The 21504-nt window shown below is 47.0% G+C and overlaps 1 protein-coding gene across 1 annotated transcript in view; it reads right to left on the reverse strand.

The window, feature by feature from the left end:
* The window catches only part of SNAPC4 (small nuclear RNA activating complex polypeptide 4), a 676731-nt gene that overhangs the window by 384655 nt on the left and 270572 nt on the right, over positions 1-21504 (reverse strand). The gene's annotated exons all lie outside the window — the stretch shown is intronic.

Here is a 21504-nt window from a genome sequence, read left to right on the forward strand (position 1 = left end):
TCACTTGTTGTTGGGGTGATGGCTTCTCACCACTGGATCTCCCTCCTCTGGGCTAAGACCCTTTCCCAATGTTTGCCTCCCTTCGTTGGGGTCACTCTGGCTTTTGCAAAGATATCTCCTTCTTGGATTTTACAAATCTTAAATTCTTTTTAAACAGTTCCCCATGGACATCCCTCTGCAGGGTTCACTTTTGTCAACACACTGTTTTATGGGACTTTAGACTTCACCGCTCTTTACTGGCATCCCTTCGCCGGGTTCATTCTTGCCACTTCACAATTCCTCTTGCTTTTGCTTGCCATGGGATTGACTTCCCTTGTGTTTCTCAATGGTTTTTCGGTCAAAGACTTTTGACTGCACAGGGATTTTGCTCGACGCCTGCATGACCACTTTGACCTCTCTTGGTGGCTCTCCTACAGCCTTCTGGTACTAGTAGTTTCAATCAACACGGGAACAACCAGAGTCTCTCGAGTTAATTGCCCACGTTGTGCCACTCCCCTCTACAACTGGTCTTCCTTTCAAACCTAACAATTCACAGTTTTCTCAATGTGCCATTTTTTGGCCTTTATTCCAAAGAGCTCGGTCTCTTATCGGCTCTCCCCTCGACTCACTGGCTGTGATGAACCGTTTGGCTTTTCTTCTATCTGGAGTCAAGGCTGGTACCACAGTAGCACGCATCTTCCTCAGTCCTGCTTATCAGCGTAGGCACGCTCCGTGTACCGTTGACATCTGTTGCAACACACTTGAGCTATTGTCCACAGTCTTCCGATTCCTTCTGCAGAGGTTTCATGGGCTGGTCTTGGAAAGGGAAAAGTCGCTTCTCTCCTTGTCACCCTCTCGGTTCGCGCCGCCTTTCTCCACCTCTTGAACTGCCGTATCTCGATATCTGTCTCATGGTGCCATCTGCCTTGCTTGTACTGTGCTCTCGTGCTCCACCTTTTATCCCTGTGGGGAAGAGAAAAGGCCATCAGGTGTGTGTGATTCTGGTCAATTGCCAGACTTTCCTGACCCTTGTATTGCAACATGCCAGGTAAACGGCACTGGTGTTAGTCTGTTGTCTTTTGTGGTGTGCGAAAGTGTTCGTGTAAAGAAAGGGGGGGTACAGGGTTTCAGAATATCCTGCGTGGTAGGATGGTGAAAAGGTGTTGCAAGAAGAGGAATACCGCTTCTCACCCGTCGGTGTCCCACTTCCACTCCCCGAGGACCCCCCATCCCGGTGATCCTCCCTCACTGGTCCACCCTCAGGAACTGGATGCAACTGTGATGACCGTGTCCTGGTCACCTGGATGACAGACCCCCGGGAACTAGTCAGGGAGACACCTTCAGGTTTCACACATCTGTAATGTTGGTGTTTCCTTTCCCACCAGCCCAGTAATGGTAAAGTGATGACCTTTAAATCTCGAAGGATTTCCAAAAATCAATGAGGCTGCCGCCCCGGTATCTATCAATGCTCGGACCTGTTTCCATTCTTCCAAAATATCTTAACATTAACTTGAGGTTGTCTGTCAACTTTTATACGAGTAGACGCTGCCGAGGCTTGGCTGTAATTCTAGTCAAATTTAGAAGGAGTGTATCTGGACTCAGACTCTAACATTGAACTCCCCACTTGTCTCAAATAGGCATGGGTAGGGGTCCCCACAGACCCTTCTCCTCGGGAGGTGCTGAAAGTGGAGTGTCCCTTTTCAGCTTAGTCGCCACCTGCCGCTTAACTTGTTTAGAGCCCTCCTTCCCAGCAAGCCCTCTTTTTGAATAACTTGTACATCTCCATGGTCTCAATACCATCAATCTCCTCCTGTGGCAAACCATCATTCAACAATGGCAAAAACATGTTCTTTCTTGACACTCTGAAGTCTCTGCTATCTTGTCTTCTGCCCTCTGTTCTTCTCTCACTGTGCCCCTCTCACTCTCTCTCGGTCTGTCCTCACCTTTGTCCCATTCACCCAGATCTGATAATTGCTGACTTGCATCCACCACCTCATCAGTTGTCTTACCAGTCATACCCACTAACAAAGTCATGATAACACTCTTATATGCAGGTGGGGCAGTTCTTATAACCATATTTCCGGTTGACACTGACAGTGGCACCACCCCCATATGTACCGGTTCATCCACATGAATTGCTTCCTTCATAGCATGTTCTCTGATTTTATGAATTGCCTATTTTAGGGTATACCACTTTCTCTCCTCACTGGGCCAATCCGTGATAATAGGATATTTGCGGTTACACCCTTGGGCTGCTAGATGTAACAGAGACACGTGCAAAGCTTGGCCATTTGCATCTGGAGGAGGCCCTGCCCGCAATACTTCATGTATATTGGTGTCATTGGATAAAGGTAGGAAGCGCAGGGAATTTGTGGAGTCTACCAACAGGCCCCTGCAATCCCCATCGAACATACGCACCATCCAGGTGAGTAAGGGCTCACCGGACTTCTGCCTCAAATGAGTAATAATCTCACCAACTTCCTGTTTAGTGTCGTCAAATCCACAACCTCTTCTCCTGGATTATGGGGATGGGAGCCAGTCCTAAGCCTTGTTACTGGTTTAGCAGCGACTGCATTTTTGTCGGGTTTCAATTCAGATTCCACTTCCACCTATGAGCTAAACTCGAGTCAGTGGAATTCCAAATATCACCATCCCATTTAGCTGAGCCCCAATCCGCCCCTAAAGTGGCAATTACAGCAGCAACTTTCCTCTTGTTTACATTGGGCCTCATTACAAGTATGGTGGTAAGGCAAGAACGGCGCCTGTATCGCTACCAGCACCGTTGCTACCGTACTGCCATACTAGGAGTTCTGCTCGCTGGTGCCCTTGCAGCCCACCAGGTCTGACCTGGTGGCCGTACCGGCACCCGCGAGTAGAACATGATGGTAGCACCGCTATTCCCCATTCCCATTTAGCCTTATGGGGCCGAATGGGGGTGGGGAGTCCCCCATTACCGGCACCCGCGAATGGGCAATTACCAGGTATGCCAAACTCGGCATGACCCGGTATTTGCCCATTCGAGGATGCTGGGAAAAAATTGAAACCGGCCGCAGCCGTGCCTGTACTACAGGCACGGCTACCCCCAGCCTCGTAATGAGGCTTATTGTCTCACCTTTTTCTGTTTTTATATCGAGCAACCTTGACAGTTGCCCCTTCAGCAACATCTTGGTATATATTTGCTTTATCATGCTAGATTTTCAATTGTAATTGCTACATCAATGAAATGTGTTTCTCAGCAGCTAACTCTTTCCCAAAAGCAAAATATTTTCGCTTAATTCAACATTTCTCTGGTGCATTTTTCTATAAGCATGCAAAAGAATTCACCCCTGTCTTCCTAACATGGCAAATTCCTTTTCTTTTTCCACATGGACCTGCTGTAAACAAAATACTATCTCTGCGGGCCCTGCAATGCCTATTTTTCATCCCACGGCTGACTCTGCCCAGTATTGCATACCCATTCTTGTGCCAATTTATCATATGGGATCTTCGCACAGCCTGGAATCATAACACTGGGGCAATCGCCTCCTGAGGAAGACCCTTATCTTTTGTTTAAACAAGTTATTCATATTTACAATAATTTCCAATGATCTATTCACCATTACTTATTCACAGCAACCCAAGTACAGTCACGCAAAGCATACACACAAAACACTTATCAAAACAACCTAGCTCCCACTACAAAGAGAAAGAGAAATAAAACACTTAACATACAAATTGCTGTTCAGTGTTCAAGCACAGATTCCTGAATGCCTGGAATTCCTCATCACAAGGCAACCCTGTTCACAGCACCATATGTTTTGCTTCAAAAGTGCACTGAAAATATTTCACAGCCCCAGCACACAAAATGAAGAAACCTTGAACACTGAAAGGCAATTATGCACACAAACACTCAGCTAAAACTATAAAATCGCTCTTTATGGACCTTTATTCACAAAAAGCATACACAAATCAACAAATACAGTAAAAATAATAAATTAATGTTTAATTACTACACATATAAGGAATGTAAAAAGTTTAAAAATACTTCACTATTGAAGCAACTGCAAAAGAAATCCTCAGCTCGCCAGGAATGCACTGAAAAGCCCCAAAACAGGCATGGGCAGAGAGATTCTCACATCAACAGGCATCAAAGCAGTGCATCCACTCTTTGAGAGAAGCTTTCTGCCTGACTGCTCTGGTGCCCCTCATTTTAAACCATCTGCAAATGCATGATGGCATCTTCCAGAACTTTCTGTCTTTCAAAGTCTTTACCTGTTGACAGTTCCCATGGGCCCCCAACCGTAGCGACTCATGGTAACCCCAAGAGGCAAAACTCTTCCCTTTCTCATGAAAGTGCAAAAACTGCTACATAACTTTTCTTAAGCTTAGCAAGATTCCCTCGCAACATTATCAAATACTAGCTGGCATCTTCTTCAAAACAGTCTTGAAGCTATGCAGAAGCAAGAAAACATGTTTGCCAGTATAATAATACAAACCACGTTATGAGTTCACATTGAATGCAGCTTTCACTGAGGTGTGAAGAAAATGTCATTATGGCTCTGGGAGCACCCAAAATGCACTGCGCACAGACGCCATGTTTTAGTCAAAGCATTACACCGGAAAACCCACACTTGGGAATTGTTTCCCTGCTCTCTTTCCTAAAGGTTACATTGCCCTTCTCGCTAAGGAGGGATATGCAGGCCTGCACACCTGGGATTGGCTTCCTTGCTCTCTCCGCTAAGGTTATACTAACTTGTCACTTAAGAGGGATATGGTACCCTTCACACCTACAAATTATTTCTGTTCTCTCTGCTAAGGTTATTGTACCTTTCTCACTCAAGAAGGATATAGGAACTGTGACGATGTCCCCTTCCCTGACCCTTAGGGTGGGTGTGGGCATGACTCAGGGTGCTAGGTCCTACCACCTAATATATATAATGTGAGGCCCAGAGGAGGTGCTGGAAGGATTGCCCAGGTCACCCAAATGGCACAGCAATTGGGCAGAATGGGATCATTGCATTTGTCTCACTATCAATTATGCCCCGTTAAATGATGTAATGTGGAACTTTGCTGGCTTGGTGCGAGCGGACCAGCGGTATTGCGATTGCATTTCCAATAAGGAATTAGTCAATGCTACTGGACAAGATGTAAATATGCCCACCACGTATGCATCTATCCACAGGACTAATCACAGTGCCACTTGTGGGACCCTGCATGCACACTTGAGCGCTCATGCATGATTTCTCCCAATCCAAGATGACAGACCCGCCTTTTGAAGGCTCAGCCTGCAGCACCCAGAAAAACTGCAAGCATGAACAAATTATACCTGAGGCCAAAAGCCCCTTGTGCCCCAGCCAATCCCCAAACAGCAACAATGATAAAGTTCAGCAGCAGCGGAATAGAAAAGACAACTCAGGGGGCACGATAGAATAGGTAAAAAAAGGGAGCCATCGAGAAGTAACTATGTGGGAGATTGGAGTTGTGGAGAGGTATGCAACAGAGTGGTGGAGCCAACGAGGGATAGGCAAGGTTGTGGGATGTGAAGGTAAAGCAGGAGGAGGGGGGGAAGCAGGAGAGGGTGGTGCAGGTGAAGGTACAGCAGGATGAGGAAGTGAAGCTGGAGAAGTGGTGGATGGGCAGGTAAAAGAGCAGGAGATGAAGTCAAAACTGAAGAGAAAGTAAAGCAGGAGAGTTTGCAGGAGGTGGAAGTACAGATGATGGGAGTGGAGCTTGGTCTATTCTAACAGGTCAGAGGAGAGGGTGAATCGGAAGAGGGAGGAAGACCTACAAAACAGACGCAGATGTTGAATAATTGGAAACATGGCAGTAGGAGCAGGTAGTGAGCATGAAGTAGGGGGAGATGAAAGCCTACAAATCTGTTGGAGGCATAGGGAAATTTCAAGGCAAGATGCAAAATAAGCCTGCACATTGTCCGGGAGCAAAGGGAAGAGGAACAAGCATGTGTCAGATGCTAGGTTTAGGGACAGGCCCCCCAGGCTCCAGCCAGTGCCAAGATAATGATAGGTTCAGGTCCCAGGGATAAGGAGGTAAAGCCAAGCAGAGACAGGCATCTACTAAGCTACCAGGCCTACCTTGCCTCGGGGAGAAGCTGTATGGTCTACGAATGGTGAATCACAAAAGACCTCTTGGCCACTAATCCTGGCCTACCTATTGCCGACACCTACGTCAGTGCTTTTTTCAGACAGACTATCACTGATATCCCTTCCCCAGATATTTGAACCTCTCATCTGATCTCTACCATCTCCCCGTAATCCACTTCGCCCATTAATGGTGGTACTAGATGGGAAGTACTCTTGGTGTACTTCTGATCCTCTAGGTGCATCATCAACATCTATCACAATGGCACTGTCATGGCCCAGGGTTCTCAACCCAATCTTTTTCTCTTTGACCAGCGCCTGCCGGCCCTCATCAACTTCTTACTTTCTCCTGCTACTCCCCCTTCCACTCTCTCTGCACCTCCTTCACCACCTCAGACAGGTGACCACCCCCCTGTACCGCTCATCAGAAAATCTTCCAAGGTGGTGACCGGCTTCACTTAGCTACTCTGAATGCTCGTTCTGCTGTAAAACATTCTTCTGACATCTGCCTCCTTCTTGAAGACTTTGATCCCGATGTGCTCACTCTCACTGAGATGTGGTTCAATGCCAGCTCTGTCACTGCTTTTAACTCCCTCCTCCCCGACGCCTAAAACATCCTCTTCAAGCCTAGGCCCAACCGATCTGGTGGTGGAGTAGCCCTGATCTTCCTTGAGTGGACACCTATCACTCTCATTCCCACCCAGACCTATTCCTCCTTTGAATTTCAGGTCTACAAGCTTGGTATCTCTTGGGCTCTCTCTCACCATTGCCACTATTTGTCTTCCTTTCCGAATGGGCTGACTTTACCTCCTCTCTTCTGACTTCTACCTCTAAACTCCTCCTCCTTGGTGACTTCAACATCCGCCTTGACTCCACGGTCCCATGATCTCTGTAGCTCGCTTTACCTCACTATTCTCCCTTCCAGCCCTATCCTTTCTGCCAGAAACACTCTTGATGCCCTCATCCCTGCAGATCTCCCTTTCTCCAACCCTCTCACTACCCCTCTCTCCTGGTCTGACCACTCTCCCCTCTCATCTGGGACCTCTCAGCCCCCTAACAGAGCCTCTACCAGCACTGCCAGCCTCCTTTGGGGTCATCCAACTGAGAAAACGAGTGTCAATTGCTCCATTTGCCTCCACCTTCATCTCCCTCCTCCTCTTGACTCCCTCCCTGATTCTGGCCTCACCAATCTTCATCTTGCTATCACTAACACGCTTGACATTTTCGCCTCTCTTCTGAGGATCCGTCTGAAACATGCCTCCAACTCCTGGTATGACTTCGATCTCGCCACTTTGAAACGCAAGTGTAGATTTGCTGAATGGAAGTGCCAGACATTGGGCTCATCCTCTGACAAACTGGCCTGTCGCTTACTCCAAAGGCAATATCATTTCTCTATCCGCTCCAGAAAGAGGCCCACATCCAGACCTGTATCTCCGGAGCCTCTAACAACACGGCTGAACTCATCACAATCTGCAAGGAACTAGCCAATCCAACCGCAGTCTCCACCTTGCTGGCTCTCCCTTCTTAAGCCCTCTACACTGGCCACCCATTTATCTACAAAACTCAGGACATTCTGACTTCTTTCTCTCCTTCCCCTTCCTCCACTCCTCCCTTTATCCCCATGCCTCCCATGGCCTCTCTTCCACCCCCACCTACTTTACCCTCCTTCTCACCCATCACAAAAGCTGAGGTCTCTAGAGTAGTCTGCTCTATGAAGGTCTTATCCAAACAGGTCTCGCCCTGCTCCTCCAGAACCATCAAGGACAACATCTCCCTTGCTCTGGCTCCTGCTGAATTCTGCAACCACTCCTTAGCCACTGGCTCTTTCCCTTCCTCTCTCACAAACTCCCTTGTGCACCCCCTCCTAAAAAATCCTTCAGCCGACCACTCATGTGCGGCCAAATACCGCCTTATCTCTACTACACTCTTCCTTGGAGAAACTCCTGGAGAAGTTTGTCTTCCCCCAACTGAGATTAGAGAGTTGGGCTCCCGCACCTTCTCACCAAGCCCTGTCGGGCCCTAGAAGCTACTCAGCCAATCCCCGCCAGGACCCACTAGGCCTGTACAGTCACGCCTTGAGAAAGACCCTAGGTCGAAACACATGTTGGCAATTCTTGACATGCAATTGGCATAACAAATATGCAACTGTACGCAAGTTTGTCTGCCGAAACTGGGCAATCACTGACTGTGACCTTACCAACGCAACATTAAAATTCAATCATTCTTAACATCCAACTGTGTCCAGCAGTTTTTGGAAAGTCAAACAAGGGTACTACTTAACCCTTGGCAACAGCCATATCCAGCGCCATTGTAACCGAGGTTCCAAACCCAACTCTCTAATCTCACAACCACTGGGACTTAAGGAGCTTTGTCCCACTGGAACGTCAACATCAAGCTGCAGGAAAAATTCAGGTCAACCTAGAAAGAACAGATGAGCGCTGGGGTCCACTCTTTCTACAAGCTCCTACCATCCCCAGTATCTTCCCTCAACTGACCCAACACACTGAGCTTGATGGTTGTTTAGACAACCATCAATCTGGATTTCGAGCATCCAGAGGCATGGAAACTGCTCTCCTGAACACCTGTGAAGAACTGCTTGCAAATCTTGACTCTAACTCTCCTGCTGTTCTCATTCTCCTTGACCTCTCCTCCACCTTTGACACAGTTAACCGCTCTATTCTCACAAAGCGGCTCCATAATACCCTCGGTATCTCAGACCGGGCACTGGATTGGTTGACCTTCTTTCTCACTGATTGCCCTTCACAGGTGCTCCTGGGCTCGTTCTCCACCACCACTCTCTGAACATGTAGTTCCCCAGGGCTCCACCTCTCGCCTTGGCTTTTTCACAACTACCTTGCACCTCTTGGACACCTGATCTTTGCCTTCTCTCCTCCTTTCCAGTGTTACACAGATGACACACAACTCTTCTTCAAGCTCCCCTCTTCCTCCTCTTCTTCCTCCTCTATCATCCCTGACTGCCTGTCTGCTATTCATTCTTGGTGCACCTCCAATGATATCTATCTTAATGCCAGTAACACCAAGATTCTTTCTATCGGGACACCCGTTCCCAGTTTCCCTCCTGCACTCTGGCCGCCCTCTATGGGCTCACATCCCTCTCCTTCCACTGAAGCCAGAAACCTTGCGGGCTTCGACTCCTCTCTCTCCTTCATCCTTGATCTCTTGGACCTTGCCAAGAATGCTCACTTCCAACTTTACCTCCTTAAAGGCATTCTCCCTTTCCTCACCTACTCCCAGAAGCTCAATGTCTTTAGAGCTCTGGTACTCTCCAGGCTGGATTACTGTAACAGCAACTTCCTCAACCTGCCTCTTTCTTCACTCCACTCTCTTCAACTAATCCAGAATAGGGCTGCAAGACTTGTCCTTGGCCTCAAGCCCAGGGACCGTATCGCTCCAGCCCTAAAATCTCTCCACTGGCTCCCGGTTGCTACAAGGATCAAATTCAAGACCCTCTGCATCATCCACATGGCTGCCTGGGGCTTGGAACCACACTACCTGCAGCTTTCTCTTAATAAATACTCTCCTTCCAGATCCCATTGATCTTCTCGGTCCAACTCTCTGCTGATCAAAAGCTTCTCCTAGTAGAGAGCTGGGGGTAGATCCCTCTCCTCAGCTGGCTCCTTCCTATGCAGCAGTCTCCCTCTCGCTCTCCGTCTGGAACCGGACCACCTCAAGTTCCACAAACAACTCAAGACCTTTCTCTTTTCCTTCTCCTTCCCTCTCCCCTTCCGCGCTAACCACCACCCCTGTCACTGAGATTGGCGCCCTGATCCCTCAAGAGTCCAATAAGATCCTGGCACCCCTGCCCAGTCATCACCAGCATCCCCCCTGCACTGCCCTCTGGGCCCAAACCTACCTGTCGGGGGATTTGCCTTTGCCCTGCACTTACCTTGGGCGGTAGACCTGCCTCCATTTGCGTGGAATGTCTCTGTCCATGCACTTACCTGTTGCCTTCCAACAGGCTCCTTTGGTACTGCCCCCTGACCCCATGGGGCACTCTAATACCACTTACCCCGACCCTTTTTTGCTTTCTCTTACTGCACTTTCATGAACTGAATATCACAAGGCCTAGTAGGACCATTGTTTGTTTCTTTTTATTCAGTGTCAATTTTTCAATGTATATTTGCTCCCTTGTTCCCTTCCCTTTTGCCTTGTGGCATTGTGGCACTTTGATACACTGTCTTGCTGTATAAGCACCTTATAAATATCCAATTAATAAATAAACACTGTCCTAAAAACAAGAGTGGCTGTAATAGCTTCATTATGTTCTCCAACTGTGGCCTATTGGAGAGGCTATTCATCCCAAAGACTTCAGCCATGGTCAAGACTAGTTATCAAGGACCGTTAGTGACTCAAGGTGGGGACCCTGAATGATTGCTCTGAATGTCACGAAGAACTAATGAACTGGACAAGTTGTATTAACTTAGGAAAGAGACCTCGGGAGGATCAAGAAGAGAGACATTAACACCAAGACCCTCTACCTGAAGGAAGACTTGTTTTGATTGCTGGAAAAAGTGCTAAATAGGTTGCTCAGGGGTGGTTGGTGACCCATCACAGAGATCAAGACAGGGCTTTTTCTTGAGTCTGGCAACATGATCACCTAGAGACTTAATAGTCATCCTGGAGTGTCAGGGGCTGATGAGTAAGCCACACACCGGGGAAAGGGAAGACATCATCAGGGAGACATATCTCCTGTGCCATTCCAGTTTCATTTGCAATCTTGCCCTCAGGAGGGGGTGCTCGTTTATTCCCCGCTCTAGTTGTTGTAAACCCCTAATAAAGACTGTGCTTCAACCTTATTTACATGTCAAATGGTGTTTCCCCATGTCTTTGTGATAGATCCCTCACACAGTAGGTAGAAGCTGTGAAGGGCACATAGTTCTTGTAGTATCTTCTCCGATGCCTCCAAAAATGTGATGTTAGCTGTTGCACAGATTTCGGAGTTCTCCACACTGTACACTTCTGGGCCTTACCGTTTCTGCAGTCCTCCTTCAAGGCTGTTGCTTCAGCAGCTGCAATCACTTCTTGACTATCTAGCCTCTCTGCATCTAGTCTCTTGGTCAATTACGGCTCACCTACTCCCACACCACCTGCATCCCCTGCTGCCTTTTACAGGCAATGCATCTTCCAACATTATCTATTCTTCAGTGATTGAGTGTGTGGGGTAGACATCTGTAAAGAGTCTTTGCATTGGTTTTGTGGGACATTGGTTATTCTTCCAGCTGGGACATTTGGAACTGAGGCCAAGCTTGGGCTTTTCCCATGTGTTTGTGTATGTTGCCTGATGGCTCGGGTTCCTCTTACTTGTGGCTGGATGATTGTGCACTGCTTTCATAAAACATACACTTCTACATTTCCGGGGGATCACAAATACTTGGGGGGTTCACATGGCTGCAGATTAGCAGGTGGGGGCCCATGTTGCCCTGCCTTCTCCAGCTTGAGCTTCCTCCTCTAGGTCGGCCACAGCATAGGTCAAATGGCTATGGTGTTAGTCTGCTGGACCACCAGGGACTTTGTTTGGACCTGCCTTTCTGTCCTACGTTTTCACCTTTTACATAGGATTAACTTTCTGCGGGCGGTTCTTAGATCTCGTTTTTTGGGCACCATACGTTTTTATTACAGCTGTACACCTAATGCAGAAGGATGGTTACTTTGGCCAAAACCTGTAGATCTAGGTTTAGGCTTTACACCTTCCCCAACTCGCATATAAGCTTTGACATAACATCTGAACAGTAAACAGATGACGGGCTCCTCAGGGATGAGCATTACATCACTCTAGTCAGGGCATGGACCCTGTGATGGTAGGGGTTTCTGTAGGATCCCCAATCTCCATTAAGTGCATGGCTCAGGCTTTGTAGCCCTGGTTTGCAGCCACCCTGGCCTCCAGAAACCCCTCCAGGGCCTAGGGAAAGGTGCTGGTTTACTGTCAATGTGTGCTGCATGCACTGGCCCTATTCTTAATCCACTGAAAACACCCATTCTGCCAGTATAGCTGCAGCGCTTTGGGGCTTCTTTCTTCCTATTTTGTGCTCCCCCCAACATCAATCACTGACCTCCCTAGTTTCACTCTCACCATTGTTATCGCTGCTGCTAGGTTCATCAGCAGTCTCCTCTTCTCCCTGATTACTCCATCTACTCGGATGTGCCTCTTCCCTTTTTTATTTCTTTAATATGTGGTGTAATTGAGGCATGTGGTAGACCAAGAAAACAGGTGACGCAAAAGATAGATTTTTAACATTGTTTATTTATTACCAGCATGTGTGTGGGATAAAAACCTATGGAACTAGGGGTTTGTCCACAATTTAAAAGGGTGTTCCTATCTTGCAACAGTCTAAGCAAAAGATGCCAGGTAGGGTTGAAGTATAAGGTGTCTGAGTAGTCCCTCTAGTCTTTCTAAAAGGAATAGTGGTCTCCCTATAGCTCACAGTCCCAGGGATATAGAGTCCTGCATGCTTCAATGCCTTAAACACAAACTCGTGGATATATAGTGAAGCTCACTTCTTTACCATAGTCATAGGAATAAAGCACCCAGCCCGTGTCTTTGCCACAGTCACAGGATATATCGCCCAGCGCACTTCTTTTTCACTGTCACAAGACTATATCGCCTAGCTCACTTCTTTTTCACTATCACTGTCACAAGAGTATACTGCCCAGCTCACTTCTTTGCCAAAATCAGAGACACAGATATATGGGGCTCAGTTTGCTTCTTTACCAACATCACAGTCACAGGGAAATATCGCCCAGCTTGCCATCTGTAATCGATCTAGGAATATAGTGCCTGGCTCACTTCTTCCTGCTAAAAGGAAAATGGTGCCCCTTTCACCCTTCAGTGATAACGTAGCCAGCTCCTTGTACAAGGGTATAGCATTCAGCTCCCTTCTAAAGGATGCTGTCCCCATCGCATCTATAGGAATTATAGTTCCCAGAACACTGGTCAGTCGTCATAGCCCTGTTAGGACTCTCGTGCCTAATAGCTTCCCCCTTTCATGCCACTGAGCTCCTTAAGCCCCAAAATCTTGCAAGATGTCCAATCTTTCCCATGACTGGTAGTTCATAAAGCTCTGCCAGCTGCTCAAGCGAACCTGTTTGTGCTTCCCCTTTGTTACCCAAGAGTCTGTCTCCTGCTTTCAGTGTCCATGTCTCGCTGATTCCTGGGTGACCGCCATCCCTTTCTCAACCTCTCACTGACCTTAAAAAGGCCTTTTTTTCTCCGTCCTTTCTTTGGAGGTTTCTGTATTGGATATTCTCTAGCCTCTTCTATGTGGACCCATCTCTTAGCTGCTGAATCTTAATTTGGTTATTTGCCCCACCTGTTGTGGGGTTGTTGCTTCCTGAGGCTTAATAAACTCTGGAGGCCTTCTAGAGTTGAAAGTCCCACCCTCTTCTTCTGGCTTTGCTCTTAGAGATCACGGCTCTCTGGCAGCTGTCCAAGATCCTTTACTGCTGTTTTCTGCAATAGTGACATGATGATGGCTTTGCTGGGGCAATACAACATCATGTGAGTCCAATGTGAGGCTAGCAGAATCCTTACTGACATACAGGATCCCGTGGTGCAGCACCACACATTACACAAGATTAAGTCTCTGGTCCTGTCACACAAGACCCTATTGTGCTAGCGTTCGCTCTGCTCGGTTTCTACAAATGGTTTCTGGTTTCTCGTTCTTTAAGGGGTAATTTCGATGAGACCCCTCCTAGTATATGGGACCCCTGCGGGGAAAATTACGGAGTCTTCCTGCTTTGCCCATAAGCTCAGATGATCTGCACTTACTATAACATCAATGGGATTAGGTTCCTGTTCTACTAAAGACACAAATATGAGGAACATGTCTTTGAACATGGAGCAAAGGTATCTCATCCTAATCTAGAATAGGTCTGTAGACTCCAGGTCACCAGAATGCGAGAGGAGGCATGGACACTTATGGGGACTCTGCAACTTGCATCCTGTCCTGCCTGAAAGTAGCACACAATCTGGCACATATAGTAGAACCTGGTAGGTTGGATATCTGGGGTCCCAGAATTCCTCTGCCAACCCCCCCATTCTTTGGGACAGGTGGAAGGCACATGACTTTGTAAAAACAATGACTTTGTTTTTGCAATATGTGAACCTTTTGCAATAATTTTACATTGGACAATTAATTTTTTCTTTGGTCATCCTTATGATACGCATGCTCTTGTAGTTTCAACATCATTGCATTTTGTAAAGTGTGTTGAATGGCAAGTCATAAGAAGGATATGGGCACGTTGTGGACATGGTTCACAAGTTGTTATTCAAATAATATGAGTGCTGGGTTCCCTCATTCTTAAACCTATACCAGCTGACTCCGACTCGACAGATCCAGTGACATGCACTTCCTTAGCGCTCACTAAACTCTGGGCCCTGGTTACCACACCACGGCCATTCCATGGAGACCTACCGCTTTGGAATTTTCTCCCGGATGTCTCACCTATCCCGCCATCCACTGTGACCCGCTGGGCGGAAGCTGGCTTTCTGTCGTTCCGCAATATATACGAACAAGGCAACTTCGTCGAGTGGGCGGACCTCCCCCCATCCCTCAAGCGCCGGCCCACTGCCTGGCTACAATTTTCCTCCCTTCGCAGGAATCTCAAGTTCAGATTCCCTGATTTTCCAGCAATACCGCCTGATGACTCCATGGTTGCGGAACTCTGCTCATACCTATCCTTTAGGGGTAAAGTGTCGAGACTATGTGCACTGTTGCAATCTAGAGCAGTTCCGGCCTTTACCAAGCTGAAGCACAGCTGGGAGGTTGACCTCGAGGTGGAGATCAGTGACGAGAGGTGGTCTCGAATGTGTGCTCGCACTCAAGATGTCTCCTATAACTCAAAATTCAAGCTTATACAGTTTAAGATTCTCCACAGATACCATCACACACCTAAGAGACTGCACCGCATGTTCCCAGATTCCCCCTCCAATTGCCCCAGATGCGGCATGGAACAAGCAACCTACATCCATATGCTTTGGCACTGCCCACTCCTATCGCAATTCTGGATCGAGATTTGCTCGACGTTATCAGACATGCTGGAACACCCCATTCCCCCTACCCCACTACATTGTCTCTTTCATTAATTCCCCTAGCTGGGCAGGAAGGCCAGGAGGCTGGCGGGTCTCTGTATGCTGCTGGCAGTCCGCTGCATTCTGTTATGCTGGCTCCGTGCCAGACCACCTACATATTCACAATGGCTTAGATCAGTTACGTGGGCTCATGACACTGAGGAAACCTGGAGTGCAATGCAACATCCGCACTGCCGCCCAATAGATGTCTGGCAGAGCTTCCGTGATTACATGGCCTCATTGCCTTCTCCTTCATGTACAGCTGGTGTCTCTCCGAAAAATGTATAATGAAGTGTTTAACATGCTCATCTGTACGTCTGATTGTCTCATATGCCGATATTTAGTTGGATCTATGAGTTCCCGCTCCACGGCCCCACAGTTGAACAGTCGTGGGTTGTTGTTGATGTATCTATATGTATACTTACTTTTCGTGTCTTAGCTGCCATGTGGCCGCCCCTTGCCCTGTTTTCTCAAGTGCGTTGTCAAGTCAAACAATAAAAACAAGTTTAAAAAAATTAAAAAAAAATAATATATAAAACCTAATTTGCCCTATCTGGGTGGTTCCTGCCTATGTGTCTAACTAAGGTGCTTGCGGCCTCAAGTTTTCCCTTCCCCTTGGTGTCCTCTTTTGGGAGCCTTTTACAAGCTATAGTTTCCTGGTTGCTGTCTCCAACATACCCTTGGAAGACAGTATTATTCAGATAGACTTTCTCACCTCGACAATTATGACTCGGCTTGCTTTGGCCTACTTGATTCTTTACTGGGTTCAATGGTATAGTTCTTCGGGAACTCCTGCTTACAATATTCTCTCTTTTTAATATTCTCTTCTTCTTGTACTAAATATCCAGTAGCTGTCCCCTTTACCCAAAGTATTGTGATTCAGTGTGCTTTTCTCTTAATATTACTGCTCTCTTGTATCCCACCAGTTTGGGTTTATTTGCTTCAATGGTTTATCTCGTGACTTTCACCGAGACGAGTAGGTTGCCAGATATAATGATCTTTCCTCGGCCTTCCATTATTCCTGCTCTTTTCTATTGTGAAGAACACCTTCAGGAGCCTTGTTCCTCGGTGGCCTTCTCTCGCCGTCGTCATCCTTTCGCCGGTGTGTTCCTCCTTGTGATCTCTCTCTTCTCTTCAGTGTCCAGGTCTTCCAATAACAGGTCAGACACCCTGCAGCTTTCTATGCACAGTGTTATCGGTGATGTTTGTAGGACTGGCCGTCCAACATGGGGCTTCCATGGTCTCGCCACACCTTCCTCTGGGCTCCTGCCCTGCGGTTTACTCGTGATCAGGTTGCGCTGTGGCTCTGGCATTCCAGACTCTTTCTTCAGGCTTATAACTTGCTGATTTCTCGTGCTGGGGTTGCGCCGTAACTTTGGCGTCTGAAACTCTTCCTTCGGGAACTCCCCTGCTTATTTCTCGTGCTGCGGTGGCACTGTGGCTCCAGCGTCACAGTCTGCAGTGTCAGGCGAGTTTGAAACTCACAGGTTTCCTGGTTTGTGCTTGCTTTGCCTCTTCCAGGTGTTACGCGGAGAGGGTGTTGCGGAATGGGCTCACCTCGCTAGCCTCATAGGGAGGGCTCTCCCTTGGGGAGAAGGGACAAATTCCCTCAATTCGTCACATACCCGTCCCCTTATCTCTGTTGCTTCCCTTCCTTGATAGATCGGAAATCTGTCCAAAAAAAACAACGCATCCCTGTTCCTGTCCTTTTCGATGTTCAATTGAAAAACAAAAAGGTTGCAAATCTAGGAACCATCTCATTACTGTGGTGTTGGTAACTTTTCGTAAACTCATCCACGCCAGGGGCGAGTGGTTGCTATTTCACCTAAATCACCTGCCAGTTAGAGGATACTGTAAGTGAGTGACGGCCCACTTGATGGCCAAGGCTTCCAATTCCACTGTAGCACTGTTCCCTGGGGAAAGGTTTCCGGCTTGTTTACAATATGGGATGTTCAATTCCCTCATATTCATGTGACAGTACAGCTCCTAGTCCAACCTTAGAGGCATTTGTTTGTAGGAGGAACTCCTTATTGAAGTCTGGTATCTTAAGGATGGGCTCGCTACAGAGGATGTTCTTTAGGCCATTGAAACTTCCATGATCTTCTTTACTCCAGACCAGTTTCCGTGGTTGTGCATTTTTCAACTTGTCTGTTAGGTTGGAGCCGATGCTTGAATAGTTAGGTATAACTCTCCTGTAGTGGCCCGTCAAGCACAAGAAGGCAAGAAGTTCTCTCTTGCTCTTGGGGGTATGTGTTTTTAGGGCTGCCTTTACCTTCTCAGTTTGTGGTTGAATCAGGCAGGTATCAACGAAAAACCCTTGATATTTTACTGTAGACTGGCCAAGATGTAATTTTCATGGGTGGGCTGAGGCCAGCTTTTCTCAGAGCCCGGGTGATCTCATACAGATGGTGAATATTTTCAGGCCAATTATCACTATGAACCACAATATCATCCAGGTGCACTCCACAGAAGGCTGAATAGGGTTTCGATACCCGGTCCATTAATCGTTGAAATGTGGCTGGGGCTCCATGAATGCCGAAAGGCAAGCTCTTGAATTGAAACAGGCCGGTGGCGTTGCAAAGGCTGTTTTCTCTCGGTCTTTGGGATTCAGAGGTGCTTTCCAATATCCCTTTGTGAGATCTAAAGTTGATATGTATTTAGCTGAGCCTAATTCTTCGATTAATGCATTGATTCTCGGCATCCAGTAATTATCGAATAAGGAGATGGAGTTCAGTTTCCTGAAGTCAATGCAAAAGCACCAAGACTGATCTCGTTTGGCAACTAAGAGTATAGGGGAACACCAGGGATTCTCTGAGGTTCGATTATGCATGCCCTAAGCATGCCCTCTATTTCCTCTTTGATTACTTTTTTCGGGCCTCAGGAATTCGGTATGGTTTAAGGCTTATGGCTTTCCCTACCGGTGGGCTAATAAAATGAAAAAAATGAGCAATCCTCCCAGTTGCTTTGATAATACCTCAGGAAATTGGTCTAATACATCTTTAATAGCAGCCCGTTGGGAGGGTGACAGCTTGGGGTAGATCAATGTACTTTCCTGAGAGGAATCGGTAAGGAGGGCCGCCATGGTAATGGTGGTATTCTTACTAGGGTCTATCTTCCACTCCTTCAGCGGGATTAAAAGATAGACTTGTGTTTTCTGGCGTCTATCTGGTTGTGATACGAGATAGTTTAATGGACCCTTCTGTTCAAGACTTTATAGGGACCATACCATCAGGACATCATTTTATTTTCTGATGTGGGTAAGAGGACCAATACTGGCTGACTGACCAAAAAGGTCTGGGTGACTGCACGTCTATTATAGACAGCCTGCTGTTGTTCCTGGGCCATGGCAGATGTTTCCTTACAATTTATCGCACTGTGTTCATATGGGATTTAAATTTTGTGCAGTTTAAGAAATTGGCAATAAGGCTTCTTCACTCTCTTCCATACAGGAGCTCAAATGGAGAATATCCCAGGGAAGCCTGAGTGGTTTGCCTGACTGCAAAGATGGCCCAGGGTATAACCACATCCTAATTCTTCCCGTTGGTATCTATACCAGTTTGCGTACTATTATTTTCAATGTTTGGTTGAAGTATTCTACGAGACGGTCGGTTTGTGGATGATACACTGAGGTCCTTAGTGTTTTGATATTCAGTAGTTCTTTTATCTCTTGCATCGGATGGGACATAAAAGTGGTACCTTGGTCTGTAAGGATTTCTTTTGGAAACCCTACGCTGAAGAGGAAAGTAACAGGTGTTTTGTTGCGTAGTATTGTTACGCAAAGGAAAGGCTTCTGGATAGCAAGTGGCATAGTTAAGGATTAAGAGGATGACGCGATTCCCTCATTTTGAGGTTTCTAGTGGTCCCACTATATCCATAGCAATTCGGAGAATCAGAATATCAGTTATAGGTAACAGTTGTAGAGGAGCCGGTGGTATGGGAGTGTTGGCTGTCTTCTGACAGATCTCACAGGTCGATATAAAATTCTTGACATCAGCAAAAACACCCAGCCAATAAAGCCTAGGTATTATTTGGTTCTGGGTTTTCCTTATTCTTTGGTGAGCTGTAGTCAAATGTGAAAGTGCTAATTCTAAGGTAGTTCGCTTTGGAGTATCCCCTCAGGTGTTACATCACCTCTACAGAGTAACCCTTTTTTAAAGAAAAAGAAGGGGCTGGCCGGACTACGCCCAACTTCTTCAGAGATTACCTTATCAAAGGCTTCCGTGAGGATGGTATCATTCCTCTGATCGAAGGCCAAATCGGGTGAGGGGGCATCCTCCTCTAGCTCTTCGTGGGTATTTTTTAAATTGGGGATGTCTTCCCCAAAACCTTTAGAACCATGTACTGTCTCTTCTTGTTATGCTACTTCTTTCGGATCTGGGAACATGGCTTTCTCTATAATGCCTTGAGCGACATTCTCCCATTCACTCAGAGTGTATAGGTTCTTTCCGTGATTATGTAAGAAAATGTAACATTCCCTCGGAAGTCAGGATCAATGACTCCCGATATCGCATCTAACCCATATCTCCAGGTCAAGCCAGACAGAGGTCAGCCCAATAAAGGTTCCTTTAGGGGGGGTTAGTATTAAACCCGTCTGGATGAGACATTTCTTGCTCGATGGTATTTCAATCTTTTCAGTACTTTGCAAGTTAAACCCTATGGACTCAGCTGTAGCTACAGTGGGGTTTTTGGCTGTTGTTTATTTTATGGGTTCCCAACTTCTATCAGTTGGTGTAGATCCCACTCCTGAGACCATTTGTGGTGAGTCAGATGAAGGACGCAGACACTTTGTGGACATGGTTCATAAGTTTTTATTCAAATAATATATAAGACATAACTTGCCTTATCTCTATGGGTGGTCGCTGCCTATGTGTCTAAGGAGCTCGTCAGTCAGTTGTGAATGTCCAAAAGGAATACGTCTGCTGTCCTAAACTACCCTAACTGACCCTACCACAATGAAACGAACGTATATGTGGAGAAAGACTACCTTCTCCTAAGGGTACTTCTAGTACCAGTGGTGTAGGATTCTTTATGTAATCCTTTAATAGTCTCTAATGATTTCTTGGATCAGTCTTTTTAATTCCTCTGTTGCGGCCTGCAGTTTTCCCTTCTCTTTGGGGTTCCCTTTTAGGAGTCTTTTACAAGCTATAGTTTCCTGGTTGCTGTCTCCAATATATCTTGGGAAGACAGTTTTATTCGGATAGTCTTTCTCTCCAGGCCAATTATGACTCGGCTTGCTTTGGCCTCCTTGGTTCTTTACTGGGTTCAGTTGTATACTTCTTCTGAACTCTTGCTCGCAATAGTCTCTCCTTTTTAATTTTCTCTTCTTCTTGTACAAAATGTTCAGTGGCTTTCCCCTTTTCCCACGGTATTGTGATCCACTGTGCTCTTAATATTACCTCTCTCTCTTGTCTCCCCAACAGTTTAGTTTTATTTGCTTTAATGGTAAATTTATCACGTGACTTTCAGTGAGATGAGTAGGTTGCAGGCTATAATGATCCTTCCTCAGGCTCCCGTTATTCCCGTTCTCCCTGTTCCTTCTTTTGTGAAGAAGAACGCCTTTGGGAGCTTTGTTCCTCAGTGGCCTTCTCTCGCTGTTGTCTTTTTCACCGGCGTGTTCCACCTTGTGATCCCCCTCTTCTCTCCGGTGTCCCGGTCTTCCGCTAATGGCTCAGACACTGTGTGGCTTTCTATGCATGGTGGTATCTGCAATGTTTGAAGCACTGGCTGTCCACTACCGGTTTTCCCCAGTTTCCCCACCACCTTCCTCTGGGCTCCTGTCCTGTGGTTTTCTCATGCTGGGGTCGCACTGTGGCTCTGGCGTCCCAGGCTCTTTCTTCAGGCTGCTGCCCTGCTGATTTCTCGTGCTTGGGTTGCACTGTGACTTTGGCGTCCCAGACTTTTCCTTTGGCGGCTGCCCAACTCATTTCTTGTGCTGGAGTTGTGCAATGGCTCTGGCGCACCAGTCTCAGGTGAGTTTGAAACACGCAGGTTCCTGGTTCGTGCTTGCTCTGCCTCTTCCAGGTGTTATGCAGCGCAGGGCCTTAACGAGTCTGCGTATGCGGCCCTCTCTCCCTCTCCTCGCTCTATGATTCGTTAGTGCGCGTTATTCAACATACTCGCCCAAGTATACTGGGTACTTGTCTTTCAAGGGACATGTTCATTTTCTGTAAGATATTGACATCTTTTAGGAGTTTCTTCATCCCAGACGTGATATTTAAAGGTTTCTGGTATTGTGGAACATATCATGTAGGCCAGGGTGTGTAGAGCTGTAGGGAGTTCCCCACAGGAACGGGAGTCCTTTGCCTCAACAACTAGGTAGGGTGTTGCAAAGTGGGCTCACCTCCCTAGCCTCACAGGGGG

Source organism: Ambystoma mexicanum, chromosome 8 (assembly GCF_040938575.1).
Source record: "Ambystoma mexicanum isolate Mex_15411 chromosome 8, UKY_AmexF1_1, whole genome shotgun sequence".
Classification (NCBI taxonomy): Eukaryota; Metazoa; Chordata; class Amphibia; order Caudata; family Ambystomatidae; genus Ambystoma; species Ambystoma mexicanum.